Source organism: Sphaeramia orbicularis, chromosome 14 (assembly GCF_902148855.1).
Source record: "Sphaeramia orbicularis chromosome 14, fSphaOr1.1, whole genome shotgun sequence".
Lineage (NCBI taxonomy): Eukaryota > Metazoa > Chordata > Actinopteri > Kurtiformes > Apogonidae > Sphaeramia > Sphaeramia orbicularis.
In genome coordinates, this window is record NC_043970.1 from 34,341,987 (window position 1) to 34,355,547 (window position 13,561).

General features: G+C 35.2%; 1 pseudogene; it reads left to right on the forward strand.

The window, feature by feature from the left end:
* The first annotated feature begins 1,947 nt into the window (after positions 1-1,947).
* On the forward strand, positions 1,948-13,350 carry LOC115432600 (apoptosis-inducing factor 3-like; annotated as a pseudogene).
* The last annotated feature ends 211 nt before the right edge of the window (positions 13,351-13,561 follow it).

The following is a 13,561-nucleotide window of genomic DNA, read 5'->3' on the forward strand; positions in this document are numbered from 1 at the left end:
TGTTTGAAGAGATGCTATGAAATTAAAAATATTACCTATTTTTTTTGCTTAAAATTCTGCCATTTCTCAGTTTAATCATTTGATAATGTTTTTATTGTTGTACGTTGTAAATAAATATGTGATCATTACATTTACTACTGCATTCTGCTTTTACTTACATTTTATACCACATCCCAAATTTTTGGGGAATTAGAGTTAAAACTGTCATCCAACAATGATTGTCTTGTAAAGTCATGTGAATCTTTTTCTAGGGTTAACCTGAGGTGGGACGTAACAAAGTACAACAATTTTACACTCCTCTACTTACTTCAATATTTTTATTTTATTTAACCACTTTTTACATTCACTCCCTGTATTCTAACATTAATGTCTGTACTTTCCACTCCTTACATTTTAAGATGGGCTTTACTTCAATATTTACTTTAATTTAGTATGTTGAAAGGAGTTATTACTTTTATTTTACATCAGTTTGGGCCCCAAAATACAATCTCACTCCATGTAAAGAGAAAAAAAACACAGAGGAAATTAGTCTTAAGGTTTTGATTTCTGTTTCAGACCCTGAAAACTGAATTAGCATTTTGGACCAAAGTAATGTTGATGGTTTTAATACTTTTATTTATTTATTTAAAGTTAGGGCATTTTAATAGGCTTCACATTAATATAATGTAAAGTTGAGTTGTCATTGTACAGAAACAGCCAGTCAAAGGCTTGCTTTCTACTTTAATACTGATACTTACATATCAGAGCCTGCAGTAAAGCCACTGTTCTTCAACTTTTACCACAGTATTTTTTTTTTCCCATCTGGATGGTAACCACAACATCTACATTCATTAAGTAACATCCACTTGTTTACATCCATTCTCAATATGAGGCATGATGGGAACTGCAGCTGAGTTTTGGCTTCACCTTTTTCAGAGGCATTAATAATCTACTGAAAAAGCTGAGGTCAAAGTATCTTTAATTTGTCATTCACATACTTGCAATTTCAGACCCTCTTCAGTATCTGGATTCTGCTTATGACTACAACACCATTAAATTACAAACAGTTTCTTATTTGATATTCTAAAATCTGCTTTACATTTCTTTTCCAATGTGTATGTGCTGCAGATATCACTTAAATTGTCTGTATTTGTCTTTTTGCTTTCTCATAGACCTTTTTCATCATCTCTTATTCATTGTTTATGTATCATTTGTGATTTACATGTGATTTTTCTGTGCTGCTGACTTTATCAGGATTGTCTGGAAGAAGAAATCATGTATCTCAATGGGTCCTGGAGAAATAACGGCGAAATTAAATAAATACATTTGCTCCTGTCATTTATTTAGACTTTCCTTCATTTGACTCCTGTCTGTGATGCTCTCACCCATAGTCGTCCAATCAGCTGGACAAACTATATACGAACACATTTTACATCATATTGTGCAAACAGCTCTACTTACTCGGCTTTCCACAGGTGACTCTTGAAACTTGACACATGTTGCTCTTGAATGCACCATAGAGGACCTCCGGTTTCCTCAGTTGGGCTTTGTCGGCTGCGTGTTCAGGCGTCCATTCAGAGTTGGCGGCTGCTGCCTCGTCAGCCTTTTTCTTTACTGCTGTTTGTCAAACACAAAAGACCTTTCTCTGGAACAATAACTCAGCTGAACATGAGCAGAGACATCACCCCCGAAACTGTTCATCCACCAGAGCCCCAAAAAGGAGCATTTTTCATCTGCTGATCGTTGTCTTATTAACCTCTTTCACGGCCTCTCAGGATCGAGGGATGAGGATTGGAGATGGATGGGTTGCCGTGGGAACAGACTCCTATCCCATCATTCAGCTGATGAGCAGGAACACACTGTGGACTCATGTTTAAGGAAAACCTCTCTGCTGGTATTCTCTGACTGACTTTTTATGTTTTGGAGGAGTTTTATGTGCATTGGTGAAACCACCATTAAATCAGAGACATGTCTGCAGCCAAGCCACGTGAGTAACCTCTTTACTTTTTTTTTTTTTTTAATCTTAAAATGACTTTATCCTGGAGACACAGTTGAGCTAGACACCAGATAATCAGTACTTCTCATCCTCAGTTCTTTAAAATGGAAGAGACGTGTATCATTAATGCTTTTTTAAAATGAAGACAACTGAGGGTTTGAGTTTTAAAATACTTCTATGTCGTTTGTGTGTTTATCTCCAGCCCATCAGGATCCAGACTCTGACCCAGAGGACACATCAGATGAGCTGACTGAGCTGGTCTGTCTGGAGTCAGACCTGAAGGATGGACAGTAAGAGTGGAGTGGGATGTTTACAGTCTGAAGCGGAACATACATTTATTTAGACATACCTCCCTTTAATTTTTGGGGTGGTTGTGGTTTTATTCAAAGTGGATTCAAGGATAAAGATGAAATGTACTGCAAGATCGCCTGACTTAAAGTATGTAGGTGTTCATGATGATACCTCCATACTGTATTCTCTTCTACAGCCAACAGACACGTACACGTAAATAAATTGTAACTTTGAATTAGAGTTGTGTTATTTCAGGATAATTACCGTATTTGAAGGATCAGAACAGACACTTTTCTGAAATATTTTATACAGCCATGTTAGGTTTACGCTCCATCAGTCAAAAATGCAGGTGAATTCAGTAAATCATGTTTATTAGGTAGACATTTGTGGAATACCTTCATGAGTGCATACCACCAGTGCATTTCTGTCCTCTGTACACAGGAAATCTACTCAAATTCTACTCAGATAACATTTGGTCCCTCTCTAAAAAGAGTAAAAGTTACTCTTTGGGTAGAGCTCTCCAAAATCAATATAGAGCCAAATGTATTCCTTTTGAGGAAAATACTTTGACTCTGGAGAAAATACTCAGTAATTTTGCTGCGTAGGGACAAGACTAAACAAGACAAGTTAAGACAAGCCTTTTAAAAACAGCGGTCTGCTGCTTTTTTTCCACAAAAAAAAATTTTAAAAATGTGAAAAAAACATTGCATCATTCCATTTCCAAACAAGGCAATTATTTAAGTTATTTTTGTATTATTGTTGGTATTGTTATAAAAAAGCCAAAACTTTTACTTTCCTGGGTCTCAGGAGGATATAACAAGTTGCTGCATTTCTGGTCATAAATGCTTAGAAGTCATTTTATATGTGACATCATTTGTAGAAAAGTAAATTTACAACACTTTTGTTTACATTAAGAGTAGGTTTAACTATTGCAGCAGTGATCACCACCACACCTATTCAGCAAACATGAACGAGTTAACAAAATTTCTAAGAATTAGAATACAAAAATCATGAAAACCAAACCCCATATAATTTGGTTTAAGAGGAGACAGATTCATGAGACTGCATTGTACTGTTTCTCTCAGGATGATGGAGGTTGAAGTTGGACGTCACAGTGTGTTGCTGACGCGCTTTGAAGGCAAATTCAATGCCTTTGGTAACCTGTGTACACACTATGGTGCTCCACTCAGCAAAGGTAAAGAAAGACCTGGTGTAGACGAAAAAAAACCCCAAAAAACAATCCATTTATATTTCATACAGACATCATGTTTCATATACAGTAGATCTACAAGACATTAAATGCATCCTCTACTGATGAAAATGACTTTAAGACAACACAAATCACACAAATCAGATTAAAGAGACCAGTTTGTGTTTGTGTTCAGGGTTTATTTCAGGTCAGAGGGTGCGCTGCCCGTGGCACGGCTCCTGCTTTAACCTCATAACAGGAGATCTGGAGGAGTATCCTGGCATGGACTGTTTACCCTGCCACAAGGTGCTGAAAATGAACACACATTAAACCCTATAAGTCCAGTCACTGCACTTTTACTCATGTAGCATCATGTGTCTTTTCTGAAGGTCAAGATTCTAAACAGCAAAGTGTATGTGTCCATAAACAAAAAGGTAAGTGGATATTCAATCCTTCAGACAAATTTATGACACTTGGACTTATGGATATAGATGAAAAAAATGCATATATTCTTTGTATAGGCTGTGCATACTTTCATCAGTGTCCTCAGTAGTCATGACTGATCAGACCCTTTTTCTACAGTTTAATATGCCAATAATCAAACCTTATAATAATAATAAGAAGAAGATAAAGAACAAGCATGGAGAAGGTCAGTGTTCCCTTTGATGAGTTTACATGGTGTCTTTTTAATGTATGATCCAGACTATAAGGCAGCAGAAAAGATTAAAGCATATGGGACGTGCAGAACCAGGAGTCACCCACACCATTCTGCTGCTTGGTGGAGGTGAGTGCACACACCTCATAATTTAACAGAATATTTCTTTGTAGCGTGGAACTAACGTGACTTTTTAAAAAAATCATTATTCAATTTTTATTCAGATCATGGATATCATGGATACAAAGTACACTGTTCTCTTTTTTTTGTACAAAAATAAAAAAGGGGTGTCAATTTTGCTCACAGAAAGAAAGAGAGAGGGGAAAAAAGGTAATTTGTGAAAAATCAGTGCTTCTCATGGCCATCCTACTTTTGCTGAACAATAACTAGAATAGTAATAAATATATGTAAACAAACATATTACATTTACTTACATGCACACACAATACAAAAAAAAACGGTTGAAGGAGCCTTACAGTGCACATATGGATTTGGTATTTGGATAAGCAAGTATTTCCTTCTCCGTAGAACTATTGTTGTGGCAGCTTCTGAATGAATTTTCTCTAAATTTTAGCTTTTCTAAATGATTTATTACAGTTTATTATAATATTATCTACTGCATTTTGCATTTTTCATACAAAACAAGGTGTTTTCCTAGATTTAATTTACTGATTATGTAGCTGTTAATAAAAATAATTATATCACAACACAGAAAACTGAAAAAATAAGTGACTTTTTCTGCAAAATATATCATTAACTGAATATAAAAATAAGCATCTACATCCACTGTCATCTGTCAAATTTAACAGCTTTTACTGGTGAATCAGTGTTGCAGAACATGATAGTGTTTCCAAATTTACTACAGAACCACTGAATGTAAAAAAAAAGACACATCTGAGAACATAATTACATGATTGTTCTTTGGTCTTTGATCATTATATTGTATTGACCAAATGATTAGTCTGTCAATATAGTAATCATTAATAATACATTTTGTAAGTATTTTTTGAGGGCAGAAATGACGTCCTACATAAATTGGATCAGAAATTAAAACATCTTATCCTTGTACATGGTCTCTGGTGTGAGACTGTGTGTTGTGTCAGTGTGTGATTGTGTGTTTTCCTCGCTGTAAGCACAGGGGCTGCGTCACTGAGCTGCGCTGAGACTCTTCGACAGGAAAACTACAACGGCCGAATCATCATGGTCAGCAGGGATGACCTTTTACCATACGACAAAACCCGCCTCAGCAAGGTACCATAGCAGAAAAAGATCATTTTAATGGATGCATTTACTGTTGACTACTCGTACCTAAATATACATACCATATATGCTGTAGGTCATGAATGTGGAGAGCTCCAGTATTATGCTGAGGACCAAGGAGTTTTACCAGCAGTATGACATTGAGGTGTGGCTCAAGAAAGAAGTGAGTTCACTCTTCATCTCCTGCTCATGAGTTCTGTTCTGATGTCTGGTGTCTGAATGCTTAACTCCACCGACTTTCCTCTAACAGTGACAAAATAGTTGACTTTACATAGAATTATGTGTTGATAATGATGACTTTTTATACTGGTCTCTGTAGCTCAAACAATATCAATAGACATGAAGACACTTGGCAGCTTTATTACCCCACCCCCGAAGGGGAGGCAAGGGGTATTGTTTTTGGTTCGGTTTGTTTATTTGTCTGTTAACACTCTAGCAGCAAAACTATTGGCTGAATTCATACCAAATTTGGTTTATAAATTGCCAGTGGCCCACAATACATGTCATAAAATTTTGAGAAAAGTAGGTCAAAGCTAAAAATTTTCATGATTTTTTTTAAAAGCTTTATTCTTCTCTCATATCCTTATTACAGGCGAAATTTCACATGTCCATAAAAACATCAATTTGTTTCAATTTACTTCAAACTTGGCACACATATAGAGGCAGTTAATATGCTGACATCAGCACATGCATAGACATGATGACATCAGCTGGATCAATGCTAAAATGCGCTACAATATGTGCGAAGGGCAGGGGTTTGTTGCCTGGCACCACTTGTTTTATGATGTTTATGTTGTGATGATTCTCTAAAGTTCTTCATAATACTTGTGACTGCTTCTACGTTTGCCTGTGACATATTTTGTATAACTATAATTGTCTTGTTTCCATTTTATAATACATATATTACAATTAATAGCACTGTATACAATAACAATATATATTAAAAAAAAATTATTTTTTATTTTTTTATTAAATTTTTTTAGGGTTAACTTTGCCTCGAGTCTCTTAAAAGAGGATCCACCCAGATGCATTTGTAAACATTCCTTCCCCTGCAGCTCTTTCCCCTCTGTGCTAAGCACAGACTGAATATATATACGTGGACAATTCTATGCCATTTACTGTCGCTATAATAATAAGAGAAGACAAAGTATTGCATCAGTGGAGGTCTTGTGTTGCCACATTCTGTACAGTAAAAAAAACATCCATCTGTGATCATTAGAACATTTGCCAATCACCCATTTTTATACCCTGCTCTTTCTGAGAAGACTGGTAATTAGAATAGAATAGAACAGAACAGAATAGAATCGAATAGAATCGAATAGAATCGAATAGAACGAATAGAATAGAATAGAATAGAATAGAATAGAATAGAATAGCCTTTAGTCATTGTGCATACAATCCAGTCAGTACAAACAATATTTACAAACATCAGTGCTACAGAAATAAGAATGGAGCGAATATAAGTTGCAAAACTAAAAAATAAGATTAAAAAAATGTAATTAGAAAATTTACAATTTAACTAAGTAACATAAGAATAGAGCTTAGTAAAAAAAAATAAATTAAAAGTGAATAAAATATGAATAGGCGCAATTTACAATATCAACAATGTGTGACAGTATGTGTATCTATGAACAATATGAACAATATTAACAGAATGTTAAACTGAAATTTCCCCTTGTGGGACTAATAAAGTCCTATCTTATCTTATCTCTTATGTATTACCATGAATAACAGTATGTATATCTATGAAACAGCATGTATCTCTATTAACAGCTGGGGCGTCAATAAAGGGGGTGTAAACATGACAAATTAATGGGGCCCAGCATTTGTGGGGGGTCCATAGAGCAGTAGAGGGGGTCCAGTGGACACAGGCTTGAAGCTGTGAAAAATTTGTGTAAGATCCACTGTATAGGAGAGGCATATAAGTCTGGAGTCGGACGTTGAAAGAACGTTAAGCTTCAGTTTTGTTTTCATGTTAGCGTAAGTGATGTTATGTATGGACCACACCCCCACATACCCCACCCCCAGCTCCAACAGATCGACAAGATACTGAATTTTCTGAAAGGACCCACAATGTTTTTCTTTCATGGGGCCCACAGTTGGTAACTGCGCCCCTGATTAACAGTATGTAAATCCTATAAAAACAGTATGTACATCTATGTAAAACGGTATGTATGCCTATGAACCAGGTCTATTAAAAAAAAAATAAAAAATAAAAAAATAGTGTATTTATTTTTTATAAATATTGAAAAAATATTGCATTGTTATTGCAGGACAGAAGATTATTGCACAGTTATACTTATGGCCCATAATTCACATTTGAGGGATTATTGCACATTATGGGACATGATTCTGAGGTTGCATTGAGGGAAGCAGTAGAACAGGAAGAAAACCAGAGTTATTACTTAACCCAGAGTTACTTCAGAGGTATTGCAGTTTGTGGCAGCTCGATTAGTCAAAATCTTCCGTCAGGGGTTGGATTTTCTTCTTAAAATAGAGCCAAGAGGAGGTGCAGAAGTCTGGTTTCCTCTCAGACCACTTGATTTAAAGTATGCTACGGTATTGTGGAATCTGTGCTTGCTGAATCTTTGATGATGTTGTAAAACTGTGTTTTCAGGCATTGTCAGTGGACACTGACATGAAGACAGTCACTTTTGACGATGGTTTGGTGCAGAAATACGACCAGCTGCTCATATCAACGGGCTGCAGGTACGAACGCTACACACAAATACTACACACAGCAGAAATATCATGCATAAAAATGATGGTGGATTTACTTCAGTGGAACAGAGGGTCAAAGACATTGGCTGTTGTATATGTACAGACTATAAAGACCTTTGAGGCAAATCTGTAATTTGTGATATTTTACTATATAAATAAAACTGAAATGAACTGAATTCTTTAGAGCAAAAGGTCTGGATATTCCCGGCATGCAGCTGGGTAATGTCTTTATGTTGGAGACGCCAGAGAATGCCCGACAAATCCACGCAGCCTCCGTTGGTCACAAAGTCGTCCTTGTGGGATCTTCTTTTGTAGGTACTGTACTACATCCATATTGTGTGATTACATCATTTAAGTTTTTAGACACTGGACTGCACTTACGTATTTTGGCAGCAATTCTAATTTTGTGTTTTCCTGTTCTGGTATAAAGTTCAGCACATGATTTTTACTAGTGGAACTACTTAAGTCAATCAAATTAAATGAAAAGAAAAATAAAAACTGAAAAAAATTCTGCTAGAATATATTAATCTACCAATACATGAAGATGAAAACTAACGGTTTCACTGTTAATTCTATTTTCCAGTTTGTCTCATTATCTATTACTCTTTTATTGCTGTGATTTCCTTTCAGGGATGGAAATTGATCATATTTAATTGGCAAAGCTTCCAGTATCACAATAATTGGCAGCAGTGAGCAGCCATACCAGAACACACTGGGTCCTGAAATAGGCAAAATCACCATGAAAGTGAGAAACTTTGTGTATGCCTACATTAATACTGTTTAATGTGAACTTCATATAGTTTATCTGCACATGTCATAATCTGTGTTGTTGCTGCAGATGCTGTCTGACAAGAATGTGAAATTCTACATGAATGATAATGTGACGGAGGTCAGGCACGAAAACGGAAAGGTAAAATATCAAAATACACATTGTAGTTTTTATTGTAAACTTCAGCATTACTGTCAGAATGAATACAGTGAAACCTGTTCATGTGAAAATGTTTTTTCTAACTATTTTTATTTATTTATTTATTTATTCATTCATTCATTCATTCATTTATCTCTTATTTTCCTCCCAGGTGAAGGAGGTTGTACTGAAAAGTGGAAAAGTTGTCCCAGCCCAGGTTTTGATTGTTGGTATTGGTAGGTGTGATTTGTAAAACTTTATCATCAAAACAACAGAGAAATGTTCATTACAGTTGGCACTCTTAAATTAAGTTCACCTTATGTTGACTAGTGTGTATATAGTTATGTAGTAAAGTTTGCAGGACTTCACTGTTTTTGTTTACTTTATTTCAACTATTTGAAAAAAAAAAAATCTTAATTTTTTATTATTTAACTTTATTTAATCATGATTTATTTGCAAAAAAAAAACCTACATTGTGAAGAACTTTATTTGTCATGTAGTTTAATTCAAAGAGAAACAGTTAAAAAAAAAATTGCTGTAATTTAATATCTGAAACATTAAACTAATTTTATGCAATCATTAATCAGAAGTGGGGATTTACCCAACCTGAAATGAAAAATTTGTATAGTTTAAGATGAGATTTCAAAACTTTTTTTTTTTTTTTTTTTTTTACCTGTATGAGTCTAGGATATGTATAATTTCACTTTCTTAAATACTGACAAAAAATATGAAAGTTTTGGGGGCATTCAGATTTTGTAAAAATGCACTTGTATGTCTGTGTGTGTGGAGTGGTAATATATTTACTCAAACTGCTTCAATTAAAATAAATAAATAAATAAATAAATAATTCTTATTATTAGTATTATTTAAGTAATAATAATAATAATAATAAGAATAATAATAATATAACTCTATAGTGTCCTTCATGAAGCATATGCTAAGAGTGGACTGAACACAACAGAAACAGACCCAAATAAGCATGACTTCAGAAACAAATAACATATTTTGAATCTCACGGTGACCAGTAAGTTCAAACTCACATACTACAATCAAAGGTTTTATAGTGGTTTAACTTCATGAGAATGCTTAAAAATACACAGAAAACCTGATAGGTCTGCTGTTCACAAAAAATACTCAAACAATGTTTCTGCAAAGTGTTCTGAAGCCATTCTGTCCTCTTTCTCTCTACTTCCAGGCATCATTCCTAACTCAGAGTTCCTCCGAGGCACTAAAATCCAGATGGACTCAAAAAACTTTGTACCCGTTGACAAGGTCTGTCATTAATGTCTGCTCATATGATCTCACCTCATCTAAATATATCCATTTTGCAAATACACTTGCTTTAGGCCCTTTGTCTCCCCATAGTAAATGTGCACTTCCATAAATGATTCCGCGTCTGCATTGTGAATTGTGCTTGTTGCTTCCTCCGCTAGCACATGCAGACTAACGTCCCTGGGGTTTTCTGTGGGGGCGACCTGTCCACCTTCCCTCTGGCGATGGCCAAAGATCATAGGGTCAACATCGGACACTGGCAGATGGCACAAACACACGGTAAAGTAATAATAAAAACACAGCTTTATGGTTGTGTTGTTTATATGTTAAAATCCTACATGGCATGTAATTATCAGATGGATTTAATATACTTTACACCATGTCAAACTTAATTTGGTAGTCACACATATATAAAACAATAGGTTTCTACAATAGTTAGTGACATTTGCGGTATTACAGCGCAAAAGTTGTTGTTGCCGTGGTGACGACCTGCAACACAGTTCCTATAGATGGATGGATGGATGGATGGATGGATGGCACAAATTTATTTATTTATTTTATTGATTGATTGATTGATTTGCGCAAACAGCAAGAGAAATTTTTTTTAAAAACAACAACATTCGAACAAGTAACATCATTGTGCAGGAGAGTATAGAAGCCAAAAAAGACTTATGTGAATACCTCCCCGGAAATAAACAATACACAGGAGGAAAAAAAAGAGAGAGAAAAAAAAGATAAAAAAGAAAAAAAAGAGAGGAGAAACATTCAGTAACAATACTATATCACAGCAAACATTAGTAAGAGAAATACGACATAACATTGTCCACTATAAATTACAAGTATAAAAAGATCTGGGTAGAATCTGGATAATAACTGTAATGTGTTGAAATAAACTGTAAGGTGCAAAACAAGTTGAAATAGTCCAACCAGGAATGTGCAAAGACATTCAAGTGCAAATGGATTTATGACTATAGGTGAAAGGATGGATGATATCTAATTACATTTTTACTTTATTACTAATTGGCAGATAAGTCAGAGTTAAATAGATACAACTGGCTGAAGAACTTTTTTATTTGTCATGGCTTTATATTTATTTTTATTTTTATTTTTATGCTGTATGTGCAAATGGAGTCATACATATGAAGGCAACTAAAAAGCAAAACTTTTTCATCTGTACTTGGAGTTGTGTAGTTGTTTTTTTTTTTTTTTTCAGCTGTCTGTGTGTGTTATTGTTGGTCAGGGAGGATAGCAGCTCTGAACATGTTGGGCAAACAGACTGAACTCAATACAGTTCCTTTCTACTGGACCGTCCTTCTGGGTAAAACGGTCCGATACACAGGTAAGCTCCTACAAATGCACATGAGACACACTCCAATAGAATTTATGTCTGCTCTGCATATGGTATGTAGTTATTACATGCCATATTTGTGCTTTGTTTTGTGTTTTGCAGGTTATGGAGAAGGATACACTGAGATAGTAATGAAAGGAAAGCCTGAGGAGAAGAAGTTCCTGGCTTTGTACATCAAGTAAGTTGACACAAACAGCCGTTGTCTGTTTTAAACATTTATAATAAGTGATCATCTCTCATTAACTCATTTAACAGATGCCTGATTGTATGTACAGGTCTGGTATGTTTCTTTCATACATTTTGTTTCTGTTTATTTGATGTATAGGAATGACCAGGTCATAGCAGCAGTGAGCCTAAACTTCGACCCAGCGGTGTCTGCAGTAGCAGAGCGGCTCGTAACAGGAAAAGTCATCACCAAAAAAGAAGCTCAGTACGTAACATCCTGTGTTTTTATGTGACTTCCTCTCTGAGCCTCCATGTTGTGTATTTATACAGCTGACTTGACTGGACTGACTAGATTGAGTTCTTCCATCTGAGATCTACGTTGGTGGGTACTATCCACTGCAGACCATGAAGGATGGACAAAGCTCTAGTTTTGGAGATAATCTGACCCAGTCACAATTTGGCCTCTATTCAAAGCCCCCCCCCCCCCAAAAAAAGAGCATTCACCTGTTTTGTAATATATCCTACCTACTAGCAAGTGTTACTGTAACAAAATTCAACATTTCAAAATAATTACAAGTTCACCTGTCCATGTTCATAACATTAGAGCTGAATGGCTTGTATAGTTCACTGTCGCCCATAAAGTTGGAATCAAATATTTTACCTCTTCTCATGAAATGATTGTGATAATGTGATTTATTCTTGATGAATAAAGTGTAACTGGGACTCATCATTAGTATGATTTTACAAGGTCAAAGGTGATTACTGATGTATATAAAATTGAATAAAAAGAGCAATGTGACTGAAAAGACATTTATTCTAACTGTATGGGCAACAGTGTAATGTATAGTTACATCCACAAATTCAGTGGCATTTAGTCTTTAGTCCAGAGTTTACAGTATCCATTTACTCCAAAACAGACCTGGAACATTGCTTCTGACTACAGTGATGGGTGATTCCAAACACCACTGAGCTCAGAGAATTCCCATGACACCTCTGAACACCATTAACATAAGGCTCTCTCTTTGAAAATACAGCTGAACAAGACTTCCATTACTATCACATTAAATGACATTTATAGTAGCCTATATTAAGGTGTTGTTGTCATGGTTATGACAAACCCCAGACTTCAAATCACTTCACTGATACAAGTGAAAATATATGAATACTTCTTTGGGTGAATATTTTTGTTGTTTGTATTTATTTATACATTCTAATGCATGAAAACTCATTCATAAAGGTTAGAGACCAACAGGCATTGACACATATAACATTGCACTATGCAACAGCTCAGAAACATGTAATACATTTTCACTTCATCATGTAACAACACTCACATTTTTATAATAAATGATGTTATGTATTGTAGTTACAGAATATGGAAAGTGCTCATTTTTGATGATTAAAATGTAATGTATGATATTACCTTTCAAAACAGAGGCTTTCATACCTAAAAATCATTACAATTATTAACGACTTTTATAAAAGAAGAAAGTGTAACAGATCACAGTGATGACGTGAACCCTTTTTCTTCAGATCAGATGACCTGAGTTGGCTACAGTTGTCCTGATCTACACTCATCTGCTGAAAACATCAGCTGTGTGGAGCTGACATGCAGCCAAATGACTGCAATTCATTTGTTTCTTCTTCCGAAGAGGACAAAGAGTTCAGGAACTGTGATCAAATGAAAAGACATGGGACACCATGATGCAAACAACAGATACCTCATATGGATACAGCTGTTTTTTTTATCTTAGGTTTTTATGACCATAGTGGAACAT